We start from the raw sequence: 16,508 nt of genomic DNA, 5'->3' as shown, positions 1-16,508 counted from the left end.
AAGTTGACATCAGGCAATGGAGCCATATTCACCTGAAGAATGCGGAATTATTGTTACTGGTTATTTGACCGATTTCCGGTCACATAACCATTTTTATTTAAAATGTTTTTTGTCTCCACGAGGAAAATTATAATAGGTAATGATGTTTTACCGATGAAGTTATGTAATTATGAAAAGTTTAGAACTAATAAAAGTTGAATTGAATTAATCAGTATTTTTCTTTCTTTATTTTTTCAATTCGAAATTATATGTTTGTATTTTATTTGATTTTACGCCCAGCTGGGCGATTACGTATTCAAGTACATTGTTGAAATAATAAATAAATAATAATAATAATAAATCTAAAATACCTCATCCCATACACACAAGCAATTGCTTATTACGGGAAAACATTAAAAAAAAATAATTAATAAATATAAAAAATCAATAAATAAGAAAATTTTAGGAGAACAATTCTCCACTAACCGGGAATTGTAATTAGTTAATTAAGATTGCTATGTATTATTTTATTAAATTACATCTTCTATTATTAAAATAAAGTATTTTCAGTTTACCCATAATATTTTTTAAAGTTGGTACTTACACATAGTTCGTCGGCTCGTGGGGCTCTTGCCCCACTGTTGAATTTGGCAGCTAACTCTGATCTGGAGCCTTAAAATACCTTAATTAAGGGACGTACTTGAGTTATTTTAACCAGTCAGTGATTTCTGAAATTATGAAATTTTAATTTCCGGTGACATTTTTGATGTTTTTTTCAGTTAAAAATATTGAAAATCAGTATGTGTCGGACAGCTAGGTTTGATTTGAGGGATTGGGAGGTTATTTGGCTGAGTTGGCAGTAAAGACATGTGGAATATTGGAAATCAGTAGGTATCGGACAGCTAGGTTTGATTTGAGGGATTGGGAGGTTATTCGGCTGAGTGGCCAGTAAAGACATGTGGAATATTGAAAATCAGTATGTATCGGACAGCTAGGTTTGATTTGAAGGATTGGGAGGTTATTTGGCTGAGTGGGCAGTAAAGACATGTTGAATATTGGAAATCAGTGGGTATCGGACAGCTAGGTTTGATTTGAGGGATTGGGAGGTTATTCGGCTGAGTGGCCAGTAAAGACATGTGGAATATTGAAAATCAGTATGTATCGGACAGCTAGGTTTGATTTGAAGGATTGGGAGGTTATTTGGCTGAGTGGGCAGTAAAGACATGTTGAATATTGGAAATCAGTAGGTATCGGACAGCTAGGTTTGATTTGAGGGATTGGGAGGTTATTCGGCTGAGTGGCCAGTAAAGACATGTGGAATATTGAAAATCAGTATGTATCGGACAGCTAGGTTTGATTTGAAGGATTGGGAGGTTATTTGGCTGAGTGGGCAGTAAAGACATGTTGAATATTGGAAATCAGTAGGTATCGGACAGCTAGGTTTGATTTGAGGGATTGGGAGGTTATTCGGCTGAGTGGCCAGTAAAGACATGTGGAATATTGAAAATCAGTATGTATCGGACAGCTAGGTTTGATTTGAAGGATTGGGAGGTTATTTGGCTGAGTGGGCAGTAAAGACACGTTGAATATTGGAAATCAGTAGGTATCGGACAGCTAGGTTTGATTTGAGGGATTGGGAGGTTATTCGGCTGAGTGGCCAGTAAAGACATGTGGAATATTGAAAATCAGTATGTATCGGACAGCTAGGTTTGATTTGAGGGATTGGGAGGTTATTTGGCTGAGTGGGCAGTAAAGACATGTTGAATATTGGAAATCAGTAGGTATCGGACAGCTAGGTTTGATTTGAGGGATTGGGAAGTTATTCGATTTAGTGGCCAGTAAATACATAAAAAAAACATAACATCAAAAACGTCACCTGAGCCCAAAAATTTTGTTGTAATTTTTTACTCCAAATAATGTCAGGAATCACTGACTGGTTAAAGCAAGACAAGTACGTCCCTTAACGCCCTGAATATAAAACATTACAAAAATAAACCAGTTCCATAAAAAAATTAACACAAAAGTTTTTTTTCCAAAGCAACAGACAAAATTCTTATAAATAAAAACTAACTTATGCATTAAATAATTATTAGATTATAAAATTACAAGAATAGAACAAAAAAATTTCTAACCCTGAAATTTTTAATTCCTTAGGAGTGTTTCCATTTTTCAAATGAAAATTTCTGAGAAAAGGTATTCCCCTCAAAACTAACGACAATTAAATAAGAGACGAGAAGATCCGGAACCAATTTCTACATTTCTATGCCAAAACACGATTTCAATTAAATGTTCTTAAACAAAACACTCTGTTTAACACATCAACGCCTAAAAGTATTTCAGAGAAAATTAAACTAGCTTTTTCTATTTACCGGCAGTTTTAATCGAAAAAAACATTAAAGAATTCAAAACAGTGGCCCCCAACTCAAAACTCGAGCGGACCGCAAACTCAATCATTAATATCTTCGGACAAACCACGTTAAGAATATATATATTTTTTTTCCTGTCTAGAGGAAATTAGGTCAAAATTTTGGAATTTATATATAAGGCTAGTGATGGCCAAAATAAAACTTTTTGCGTGCGGCCAGTTTGAGACCACTGATTTAGAAGACAGGGAGCGGTTTATAAAGCCTTTTATTTAATTTTTCATCACGTTCCATTTCCGAACTGGGCGGGCAAACGTATTTACCTAAATACGCGTACCTATATCCCGTAGACGTAGTACCTAAATATTATACTAGTAGCATGAAGATTTCTATCTACAATCTAATATAAAGGAAAATGAATAAAGTGCTTTGGAATTATCAAACAGGTCGTCGTCGTTAGTTGACAGAAAAATTTTATACGAAAAATGAGAAATAATTCTTAGCCAGAAAATATAGTTTATTAAATGTTAATTTTGTACTTATTAGTCCCACTCTGGAGGTCCTGAAGAAAATAATGTCCCTCAGGGCCTGTGTCATAGTATCTGGCTTTCACCCTTCAAGGGTGTTCTTGGCTATCATTTAAAATTATGGAGAAATGAAAGGTGTATTTAAATATTAATTTTATTTAAATAGGCAAATTTAAAAATTATAATGAAAATTGGAGTCGAGTTCAGACTTAGAAGAGGTGAGATGTTGAATGGAGGGGAGGTAATGTTGTAGCAGTTCAATCTTGCCCCGCTACAGAGATAATAACGCCTGTCATTACCTGGCACTGGTTGATGTGTTGCTGACTTCGAGGAGGAGCTCGAGACGGATTTGCGGGAGCACCAACGCCGCCATTCTCAGTATCAGGGGGGTATAACTCCGTGAAAAAAGTGGGTCAGAAAAAAAGACACGGTAACCTCCATAAATGAACCACTCACTAGATCAATATCTTCGGGTTTTTAGTACTGAGCCCATGGGTCCTAATGTTTGCCATAGATAAAAGTCTGTAACTGAAAAATATACGTCACTACTACACATACTCACCATCGACTAGGATAGAAACTATAAAAAAGGCGTAACCATAGACAATATAATTCTCATTCGGAGCCAACCCATTGGCTAGCCTAAAATCGGCCAATGACAGCGGCCTATAAACATGCATGAAGTTCGTGACAGCGGCCTATAAACATGCATGAAGTTCGTATTGGTTTGTGGAAAATATACGTCACAAGTCACCCATAGAGATTACCATGTCTTTTTTTCTGACCCACTTTTTTCTCGGAGTTATACCCCCCTGGTAACCTCTATGGCTGACGTGTGACGTATATTTTCCACAAACCAGTGCGCACTTCATGCATGTTTATAGGCCGCTGTCGGGAGTCGCTATATGCACAGCGACTAGTCGACAGGGGGCGTGGCCAACATATCCGAGCATACCCGAAGTGAAGTGTTTCGGCGCTTTATTTGAAATTGGTTCTCCGCTCAGATTCTTTTTGTGACGTCACGGCCGAGCATTTCCGAATATTGCCGAGCAGCCGATAAGTAATTTTAGTTTAATACAATAAGTAAGTTGAGTGAAAAATATTTTGACTTATAAAAAATATGTTCATGTAGATCAAAAAATATCGATTCTAAATATATAAATATATTTCTATATTATAATTCTTAGAATTAGTTAAACGTTCTTGAAAAAGCATTCAATAGCAATAGACTGTATACGCTCCACGATTGGTCGAAAGAATTCTGACGTCACATGTGTCGTGACTTGTACGTACAACGGATCACCTATGTTGCATCTCTTTCTATTACATGAGAGATGGTCGGTTTAGATGAGAGAGGTGTATAGGCCAAACGTTTATTTGGGTTTGTCAAATATATGTACGTATTTGTTGTTATTATTATATGAAATGGATTTCTAAAGATACATATTCGTAAAGTGCTTTATAATAATATGTTGTTTATTGCATAACTTAGAAGTTTTTATTATTATACATGTCACATAACATGTGATACACTTCAGGCCGCCGGCCGCCCAGAAAAGTCTCACAGTGAACTGGGCTGTATACCGTTATTTTACTTTTGGTCCTTACTTATCTGCGCGGTGGTCCCGAATTCGCGCGGGGCACGTCAACAAATAGCGACGGCAATACCGTACAAGTACCGTACCGGGCGGGAAAAGCTAATATCCCAACTTAAAATATTATTTTAACTATGAAATCTTAATCAATTTTCTTTTTTTTAATAACATCAATTCTAATAGACGGTTAACATTGGTAAAAAAAATACTGGAATTTCTTGTTGAAGAATTAAAAATTTTTCCCTACAAAATGCTTAAGCGACGTGGTTTTCACAGTTCGAATGACGTCACACCCACACCCCGCCTCTTACCGCTCGGATTCCACTCGTTTTGGCGGGCTTAATAAAATTTAGGCTTTGAGAATTAATTTAATTATCAATTTCAATTTCAGTGCCGGCAACCCGGGCGTTTATTTATTATTAATTATGTACATACATGATTTTTCTCCTTACCCTCCTCACTAGACAAAGTCTGTTCTGAGGCTGGTAACTAACAATTTCTAATTACATAAAAACAAATAAGTGGTAAAAAAAAGGAAATATATATATTATAGTAAAAATAATAATAATAAAATAAGAGGAAAATCAGAATTTAAAAACAGAGTAGAAAAAAGAAAATATATAATTTTAGATATTAAGAATATTACTTATCTCTCTTCTTTCTTTGACATTCAACCAGTTTAAAAACAAACAAACAAAACATTATGAAAACAAACTTTAAAAAAAAATACCAGTATTTAAGTTTGAATGCGAACATTGATAAAAAAATAAAAAAATGGACTCAACTTCCTTATTGCGCCCTAATATTCGAGTTCTGGTTTGCTGCTTAACTAAGAAGTTGTGTAGATTGCGGAATCGTGTTTTGGTAGGCGCGAGCAATTGCGCCTTAATATTCGAGTTCTGGTTTGCTGCTTAACTAAGAAGTTGTGTAGATTGCGGAATCGTGTTTTGGTAGGCGCGAGTCAATTGCGCCTTAATATTCGAGTTCTGGTTTGCTGCTTAACTAAGAAGTTGTGTAGATTGCGGAATGGTGTTTTGGTAGGCGCGAGTCAATTGCGCCTTAATATTCGAGTTCTGGTTTGCTGCTTAGCTAACAGTTAGCAAAGGGCCCGTTCCCACTTCCGTTTTCAAATCGGAGGCGGGTCCCGTTTTAAAAACGGATGCCCTAGTGGCTGTAGTGGATGTATGGAGCTGTTCACACTTGTCCGACACGATTTGAAAACGGATCCGACATTTTTTGTCGGATGGCTCGCCTACGCAGCGCGTCCGTTTTCAAATCGTGTTGGAACACGCTCGCTCATAGTGTTGTATGGAGCTGTTCACACTTGTCGTCCAATCGTTCCGGCAGAGTCCCCGGCAAACCCCGACCCCTCCCCGCCCACTCCCTGTCGCAAGGAAGCAGGCACGCTGCGTGCTTGTATTTGGTTATTTTGTTAAGTAAATAAATCAAAACTACAATAATGGATAAGGAAATAAATCCCGAAAATTTAATACCACTGGTCGAAGAAAGAGTATGGAAATATTTTATCTTTAACTAAATAAAAACAAAACACTTGGTGTACACAACTTTTGTACATCAAAATTTTTATTTTTATTTTTTTAAGTTTACTTTTTTTAAATTTTAAAGCTTTAATGAGATGCACGGAAGAGCGTATTAGTTAAATAAACACATAATAAAAAAATATTTGAGTGTTTATTGTTTTCTTACTTTAAAATATCGATAGCCTTTCTTCAGGACAAATGCACTTTCTCAATTTTGTATTTTGATATGTTAAGCTCTCTGAAACTCAATCCAGTAGATGGTTAAAGGAAGTGATAGACATTCTCTTAAGCCATTAAGCGCCCTTGAGGTGATTTTTCATGGTGAAAACGGCGCTATATAAATAATCCAATCATTATTATTCTGAAATAATTAAAGAACTTTAGTTCATCACTTCTCAACTCACCAATTAACACTTGGAAAATTCCTACAGAAAATCATTCGGCTATGATTGGGTGTACCAAAATTTTCTTTTCACTTTTTTCCTTCTTTTTAATAAGTACAACATGACAACAAGAGCTTCATCGTCGTCCATTGCGCACCATTACTGAAGAATGAGCAAATAACATGTTTTTGTTGAATCGACGATTATTTTTTTTCGTAGAGTATGGTCCGTTTTTAAAACGGATCCGTTTTTAAAACGGAAGTGTGAACAGGGCCATTGGCCATCCGTTTTTAAAACGGGACCCGCCTCCGATTTGAAAACGGAAGTGGGAACGGGCCCTAAGAAGTTGTGTAGATTGCGGAATCGTGTTTTGGTAGGCGCGAGCAATTGCGCCTTAATATTCATGTTCTGGTTTGCTGCTTAACTAAGAAGTTGTGTAGATTGCGGAATCGTGTTTTGGTAGGCGCGAGCAATTGCGCCTTAATATTCGAGTTCTGGTTTGCTGCTTAACTAAGAAGTTGTGTAGATTGCGGAATCGTGTTTTGGTAGGCGCGAGCAATTGCGCCTTAATATTCGAGTTCTGGTTTGCTGCTTAACTAAGAAGTTGTGTAGATTGCGGAATCGTGTTTTGGTAGGCGCGAGCAATTGCGCCTTAATATTCGAGTTCTGGTTTGCTGCTTAACTAAGAAGTTGTGTAGATTGCGGAATCGTGTTTTGGTAGGCGCGAGCAATTGCGCCTTAATATTCGAGTTCTGGTTTGCTGCTTAACTAAGAAGTTGTGTAGATTGCGGAATCGTGTTTTGGTAGGCGCGAGCAATTGCGCCTTAATATTCGAGTTCTGGTTTGCTGCTTAACTAAGAAGTTGTGTAGATTGCGGAATCGTGTTTTGGTAGGCGCGAGCAATTGCGCCTTAATATTCGAGTTCTGGTTTGCTGCTTAAATAAGAAGTTGTGTAGATTGCGGAATCGTGTTTTGGTAGGCGCGAGCAATTGCGCCTTAATATTCGAGCTCTGGTTTGCTGCTTAGCTAAGAAGTTGTGTAGATTGCGGAATCGTGTTTTGATAGGCGCGAGCAATTGCGCCTTAATATTCGAGTTCTGGTTTGCTGCTTAACTAAGAAGTTGTGTAGATTGCGGAATCGTGTTTTGGTAGGCGCGAGCAATTGCGCCTTAATATTCGAGTTCTGGTTTGCTGCTTAACTAAGAAGTTGTGTAGATTGCGGAATCGTGTTTTGGTAGGCGCGAGCAATTGCGCCTTAATATTCGAGTTCTGGTTTGCTGCTTAACTAAGAAGTTGTGTAGATTGCGGAATCGTGTTTTGGTAGGCGCGAGCAATTGCGCCTTAATATTCGAGTTCTGGTTTGCTGCTTAACTAAGAAGTTGTGTAGATTGCGGAATCGTGTTTTGGTAGGCGCGAGCAATTGCGCCTTAATATTCGAGTTCTGGTTTGCTGCTTAGCTAAGAAGTTGTGTAGATTGCGGAATCGTGTTTTGGTAGGCGCGAGTCAATTGCGCCTTAATATTCGAGTTCTAGTTTGCTGCTTAGCTAAGAAGTTGTGTACATTGCAGGATCATGCTCTAGTCATGGATCATTTTCTAGTCAATCGTTGAGCCACGCGGATGTTTGTGTTCAGCGGTTACAAAAAAAATCAAATTACCAAGCGATAAACATATCTAAGTGAAGTGAAAATTATAAAAATCTTTAGGAGAAAGTGCCAGACGTAATCTCAAGTGTTTTTTTTGTAACATTCAATTAAAATAAACCGTTAAAACAAACAAACAGTTCAAAATTGTGAAAAATACCTGCATATTATTATTGTGACATTCATCGACAGTTCTAACGTCTCAGTTTGCGCATAAATGTGTATTGTGTAAACATAACACACAGTATATACCTGCTTACGGGCACGTTACTTAGGCGGTCGCTGTCACGAAAAGGGGAAGCTGGTGCACTACCGAACATAAATTCAGATATCAACTAAATCTAAATCATGTCAACCTCTCATAAATACTTAAATGAAGCTAAGACAGTTATTGATGAACTGATAAGTGTTGTTCAAGATGAAAAGAAAAAATATAACAAGGATCAAATAAATTTTATTTCCGGGAAAGCCCAACAATTATTATTCCTTATAGGACACTTCGGAATTGAATATACTGAAATAAAAAAACAAATCCCAACAGAACCTATAAGCAGTAAGATGACGCTGAAGCCAACAATATATAAAAAAAACTCGGAGCAAATAAATGAATTTTACATTCTTATCACACCAAAAAACAGCGGCGAAACAAGTGAAACTCTGAAAAAAAAATAAAAGAAAAGGTCAAGCCGGGAAAATTAGGTGTTCGTATCAACGCTATAAAACAGATTTCATCAAACAGACTCGTCATAAAGTGTCCCGAAAAAAAGATGTAGACAAACTATCAAGTATGATAAATAACGAAGTCAGGGAAGCAAATGCAGAAGAAATAAAGAAAAAACAACCTACAATGATCTTCAAGGGAATTTCCAATGACTACAATAAAGAGGACTTTGTTGAGGACATAATCAACCAGAATGAAGGCATAAAAATAATAACTCAAGGTCTAAACAGAAGTACCCTATTTGAAATTAAAAAAATAATAAAAAATAAATTTAATGACAATGTTAGCTACATTGTCGAAACCAACAACAAAGTCAGAAAAGAAATAATAAAAGAAGGAAAAATCAACCTGGGGTATCAGCGAATATACGTGGAAGACACAAATCCTGTCGTACAATGCTATTTTTGCCTTAAATTTGGGCACACATCAAGCAGATGCCTACAAAAGGTAACAAATAAAATGTCGTGTATGCACTGTGCAGGAGACCACTCCTACAAGGACTGTGAAAATAAGGAAACTTCTCCAAAATATAAAAATTGTGCCACAACAAATGAAAGATTCAATCTAAAAATACCAACAAATCACCTAGCAAATAATAAAGCTTGCCCATATTATCAAAGAATGCTTAAAATAGCTTTGGAAAAAATAGAATTCTGACTAAATCATAAAACTAATTTACTAGTTAGATTGTATTATAAAAACTATAATATACCTTCAGTACTTTATATAAAATTCTGTATATTAATTCCCAATAATTTACATATCAATTTATTTCCATTTACGAAAAACTCTCATTGTATACTACAAATTATAATATCGTTTAAATTCTTCAAAACTTTAAATATGTTTAAAGAAAACATTTCACAACCGTTTAAAAACTATATACAATACGATTACCAATATCATAATATTTTTAAAATATATTCCTTCGCTTCACTGAACAAAAATGCATCAAACGCTTATATATTATTTAATCCTTTTGCTAAAACTAGAAATGGATGACTACATTATTCAACATCTGGAAAAAAAAATTTACGTAAAAAATGTAATTTGTGACAACTCTAATGACTGTAACACAATACTTCAAACGACTCCAGATTCATTAACCGTAATGCATCTAAACATACGATCTATAAAGAAAAATTTTGATCATTTTCTAGTAAACCTAAATTTATTAAACAAATATCCTGACATAATCATACTGACTGAAGCACATTTAAACACCAACTCAATCATCCCAACTCTCCCCAATTACAACTACTTTCAGAGCTCACATTATATTAACAAAAATAGTGGTATTGTTATATACACGAAGACGATATTTAAAGACGTACTCTTTACTGAAACGAATATGACTAATGCAAACTGTATTATTATAAGACTGAGCATTAATAATAAACTACCTATACAAATAATATCAATATACAGGACACACTCTGCTGTTATATCCACTTTTATTGGAGAATTGAATAATATTATTTTAAATAATAAATAATTTTCTAATTGGCGATATTAATATTAACATTGCTGAAAATAATCACACTATTGAAAAGGACAATTATATTAACATGATGACCGCTTTAAATTTTAAACCCTGTATTAATAAATATACTAGAGAATTTAATAATCAAATACCATCATGTATTGATCACATATGGTGTAATTCCAACTACATTGATAATCTTCAAACAATAATATGGAGAAACAACATAACGGACCATCATACATGTATTCTTAACCTTAACATAGAAAAACAAAACATTAATAATAGTAATAAATCTAACATGCCTAAAATATCGATAAACCAACAAATACTTCATGAAAAACTGTCTCACGAAACATGGGAATCTATACTCTGCACAGAAGATGTAAATAATAGTGCTTTAAAATTTCATGACACCTTACAAAAGCATATAAAAGATTCAAGCTGTGAAATACACAAAAAATATATTAAAAAAAAATTCAAAAAAATTAAACCATGGATTACCCATGGTCTAGTGGTTTCCATTAGAGAAAAAGAAAAATTATTTAAACTTACAAAAAAATTCCCACTAAATAATTCGATTATTTTACACTTTAAAAAATACAGAAATAAACTAACGGCACTAATTAAAATGACCAAAGAAGAATTCTACAAACAAAAGATGTTAAATTCAGGTAACAGTGGTAAAAAAATTTGGAAAACAATAAATGAAATAATTGATAAAAAAAGAAAGACAAGTGACATTTTAAAGCTGCACATTAACAATAATATGATGCAAGTTTCTGATAACCCAAAACTATGTGCGAATGCTTTCAATAATTTTTTTTCAAATGTCGGAAAAAATCTCGCAAACGAAATAACTAACAAAATAGATAATACCACCACATCAGGAATTCCAGTAGCTTCATTAAATAAAACGGTAAAAACATTCAAAACGATAACCGAACAAGAAACTGTTGTTATAATACAAAACCTAAAAACTGAGTCCGCACCAGGTTTTGATGGGATAACCGTTGAAATTCTGAAAAAAAATCTTAACTTTTTGAAAAAACCTATTACACATATCATAAATAAAAGTCTTAAAAAAGGAATCTTTCCATCTATTTACAAAAAAACTATTATTTCACCGATTTTTAAATCAGGTGATACTAAAGAAATTAATAACTACCGACCTATATCAGTATTATCAAATATCTCAAAATTTTTTGAAAAGGTAGCAAAAAAGCAACTGCTAAAATTTATTGAAACTAATAATATATTGAGTGACCAACAATTTGGATTTCGCGAAAAAATAAACACACAGGACGCAATCATAGATTTAACAACAAAAATACATCAAGCACTAGACAAAGGCAAAAAATCTCTTGCAATATTCATAGACCTAAAGAAAGCCTTCGACAGCATAAGTCACAAAAAATTACTCTACAAGCCTAACAAAATAGGAATTATAGATAATGCCAAAATGTGGATAGAAAGTTTCCTGAACTCTAGAAGTCAATATGTAAAATTAAATAACACTCTCAGTGAACCGAACACAAGTGACTTTGGAATACCACAAGGCACAATATTGGGCCCTCTTCTATTCATATTATATGTTAATAATATCTTTAAATTACCATTAACAGGAAAACTCATTTCATATGCAGATGATACTGCAATTATATTTCAAGCGAATTCATTGAATGAACTTGAAATAGTTGCTAACAATGATATCAATACGTTAAAAGAATGGTTTGATAAAAACTTATTAACATTAAATATTGAAAAAACATATTATATAATTTTTAGTATAAACAAAATAAACCCTTTTATTAAATTAAATATTAAAATACATTCAAAAAAATGCATATCAAAAAAATCTACTTGCAAAAATAATGACTGTTTATCCATAGGAAATAAAAATGAAATTAAATATTTAGGTGTAATAATAGATAGTCAACTTAAGTGGAAAACTCACATAAACAATATCATAAATAGATTAAGAAAACTCATTTACATATTTATTAGTCTAAGAAATATACTTAACTTTCAAAATATACTTAACTTTTAAAAATTCTTAAAAATATTTACTACGCTCTAGCCCATTCAATAATACAGTATGGTATCGTTGCGTGGGGGGGAGCTTACAAATCATCACTTTTACCGCTGGAAATCACTCAAAGGCTGTTAATAAAAATTTTAATAAAAAAACCATCAGACTACCCAACCTTACAACTTTTCCAAGATTTTCAAGTCCCATCACTAAAAAATACATATACGAAAAATACGCTACTTCAAATCCACAAAGATCTGTATAAGAAGTCACACCATGCCATGGTTCGTGTCGAGAGCAATAGGCAAAATACAATGGGTCGCTTATGGACTCCATTAATGCATACCAGTTTTGCACAACACTATTACACGTACACTGGAGTGTTATGGTTTAATAAATTAACGACTGAGATGAGATTAGAACCGGATTTTAATAAATTTAAAAATTAAATTAACTTCACTACAATAAATAATTTAACGAATTAGAATGACGATGATATCTCACTATATTATTTTATAAATTATTGTATAAAAAAACTAAAATCTCTTCACTTTATATGTTTTTATGATTCTTTTTTTCTTCTATTTACATATGTATGTTAAGTTTTTATTATTTTCCCTTTACACACGAGTTTTAGACTCTTGTAAAGGTAAACATGTTAATTTTTATTGAAATATGTTCTTACTATGTAAATTTAAACATTATACTGTATTATTTTATAAAATAAATAAAAATATTTAAAAAAAAAAAAAATCTTTACCACCATAAAAAGTTTTCATTTTTAAATTACCATAATATTAACAGAATGATTAATTATTTAAATTGGTTTGACACCACTGAAAGGTTTCATGTACTTTAGGATTGCTACAGTATTTGTTAAGAACAATATTGTGACGATAAGTTTTTCAATACATATATTAATGCTTTGGTAGGCGCGAGTCAATTGCGCCTTAATATTTGAGTTCTGGTTTGCTGCTTAACTAAGAAGTTGTGTAGATTGCGGAATCGTGTTTTGGTAGGCGCGAGTCAATTGCGCCTTAATATTCAAGTTCTGGTTTGCTGCTTAACTAAGAAGTTGTGTAGATTGCGGAATCGTGTTTTGGTAGGCGCGAGTCAATTGCGCCTTAATATTCAAGTTCTGGTTTGCTGCTTAACTAAGAAGTTGTGTAGATTGCGGAATCGTGTTTTGGTAGGCGCGAGTCAATTGCGCCTTAATATTCAAGTTCTGGTTTGCTGCTTAACTAAGAAGTTGTGTAGATTGCGGAATCGTGTTTTGGCAGGCGCGAGTCAATTGCGCCTTAATATTCAAGTTCTGGTTTGCTGCTTAACTAAGAAGTTGTGTAGATTGCGGAATCGTGTTTTGGTAGGCGCGAGTCAATTGCGCCTTAATATTCAAGTTCTGGTTTGCTGCTTAACTAAGAAGTTGTGTAGATTGCGGAATCGTGTTTTGGTAGGCGCGAGTCAATTGCGCCTTAATATTCAAGTTCTGGTTTGCTGCTTAACTAAGAAGTTGTGTAGATTGCGGAATCGTGTTTTGGTAGGCGCGAGTCAATTGCGCCTTAATATTCAAGTTCTGGTTTGCTGCTTAACTAAGAAGTTGTGTAGATTGCGGAATCGTGTTTTGGTAGGCGCGAGCAATTGCGCCTTAATATTCGAGTTCTGGTTTGCTGCTTAACTAAGAAGTTGTGTAGATTGCGGAATCGTGTTTTGGTAGGCGCGAGCAATTGCGCCTTAATATTCGAGTTCTGGTTTGCTGCTTAACTAAGAAGTTGTGTAGATTGCGGAATCGTGTTTTGGTAGGCGCGAGCAATTGCGCCTTAATATTCGAGTTCTGGTTTGCTGCTTAACTAAGAAGTTGTGTAGATTGCGGAATCGTGTTTTGGTAGGCGCGAGTCAATTGCGCCTTAATATTCAAGTTCTGGTTTGCTGCTTAACTAAGAAGTTGTGTAGATTGCGGAATCGTGTTTTGGTAGGCGCGAGCAATTGCGCCTTAATATTCGAGTTCTGGTTTGCTGCTTAACTAAGAAGTTGTGTAGATTGCGGAATCGTGTTTTGGTAGGCGCGAGCAATTGCGCCTTAATATTCGAGTTCTGGTTTGCTGCTTAGCTAAGAAGTTGTGTAGATTGCGGAATCGTGTTTTGGTAGGCGCGAGTCAATTGCGCCTTAATATTCAAGTTCTGGTTTGCTGCTTAACTAAGAAGTTGTGTAGATTGCGGAATCGTGTTTTGGTAGGCGCGAGCAATTGCGCCTTAATATTCGAGTTCTGGTTTGCTGCTTAACTAAGAAGTTGTGTAGATTGCGGAATCGTGTTTTGGTAGGCGCGAGCAATTGCGCCTTAATATTCGAGTTCTGGTTTGCTGCTTAACTAAGAAGTTGTGTAGATTGCGGAATCGTGTTTTGGTAGGCGCGAGCAATTGCGCCTTAATATTCGAGTTCTGGTTTGCTGCTTAACTAAGAAGTTGTGTAGATTGCGGAATCGTGTTTTGGTAGGCGCGAGCAATTGCGCCTTAATATTCGAGTTCTGGTTCTGATTCTAAATATATAAATATATTTCTATATTATTATTCTTAGAATTAGTTAAACGTTCTTGAAAAAGCATTCAATAGCAATAGACTGTATACGCTCCACGATTGGTCGAAAGAATTCTGACGTCACATGTGTCGTGACTTGTACGTACAACGGATCACCTATGTTGCATCTCTTTCTATTACATGAGAGATGGTCGGTTTAGATGAGAGAGGTGTATAGGCCAAACGTTTATTTGGGTTTGTCAAATATATGTACGTATTTGTTGTTATTATTATATGAAATGGATTTCTAAAGATACATATTCGTAAAGTGCTTTATAATAATATGTTGTTTATTGCATAACTTAGAAGTTTTTATTATTATACATGTCACATAACATGTGATACACTTCAGGCCGCCGGCCGCCCAGAAAAGTCTCACAGTGAACTGGGCTGTATACCGTTATTTTACTTTTGGTCCTTACTTATCTGCGCGGTGGTCCCGAATTCGCGCGGGGCACGTCAACAAATAGCGACGGCAATACCGTACAAGTACCGTACCGGGCGGGAAAAGCTAATATCCCAACTTAAAATATTATTTTAACTATGAAATCTTAATCAATTTTCTTTTTTTTTAATAACATCAATTCTAATAGACGGTTAACATTGGTAAAAAAATTACTGGAATTTCTTGTTGAAGAATTAAAAATTTTTCCCTACAAAATGCTTAAGCGACGTGGTTTTCACAGTTCGAATGACGTCATACCCACACCCCGCCTCTTACCGCTCGGATTCCGCTCGTTTTGGCGGGCTTAGTAAAATTTAAACTTTGAGAATTAATTTAATTATGAAAACAAACTTAAAAAAAAAAATACCAGTATTTAAGTTTGAATGCAAACATTGATAAAAAAAATAAAAAAATGGACTCAACTTCCTTATTCTTGCACCTTGATTTCATTTAGTTAGATTACATTACTATAGGGCCAATATCATAAAGTTGATTCCAAAGCCTTAATAAAGACTGTTTGGTATGGCAACCACATTCTAATTCCTGCAAATATAATTAACTTTTGGACAATAAAAGACTTGTGGTAGGCCCTATGTTCAACTTTTGTACAGATTCGTACTAGGCCTATATATACTCTAAGTATCTAATCTTTTTACATTACAAAACAGTACACCTATGGGAAAGTAAAACAAGCATTATTTGGAGTCTATGTGAAAAATTGGATGCCATATAGTATGTTGAAGGATAAGTGAGCAATGAAGGAAGTCGGGCAATTCATTGATTCATATACTTACTTAGAAAAATTTAGCATTATAGACCAAAAACAATATGGCTTTCAAAAGAAAAAAAGCACAGAGAATTTATTACAGGATTTTTAAAATTATATTAATAATGAATTAAACCATAAAAGACATGTTTTAGTACTATTTATCCTCCTCGGGCCCAGGGAAAAAATTGTTTAAAATTTTTTTTTTTGTGTATTTGTTTTTCAAAAAAATAACAGAAATGTACAAAAATTTAAAAAAAAATAATCTTTATATAGTTTTACCAAAATCATATGTCTCCTGTAGGAGACGCGGGGTCTCTAGCATGTAAAATTTGTTTTATTTTTTTTATTAGATATTAGTTCACAAATCTAATAAAACAACATTATTATGAATTTGAAAAACGTTTATTAAAGTTGAAGGACATATTATAGGTATTTTATATTTAAAAAAAGCTTTTAATTA

The sequence above is a fragment of the Hesperophylax consimilis genome, chromosome 5 (genome assembly GCF_061612785.1).
Source record: "Hesperophylax consimilis isolate HC1 chromosome 5, BYU_Hcon_1.0, whole genome shotgun sequence".
Classification (NCBI taxonomy): domain Eukaryota; kingdom Metazoa; phylum Arthropoda; class Insecta; order Trichoptera; family Limnephilidae; genus Hesperophylax; species Hesperophylax consimilis.
The sequence above is the reverse complement of the archived record's forward strand: the minus strand, read 5'-3'. Positions refer to the sequence as shown.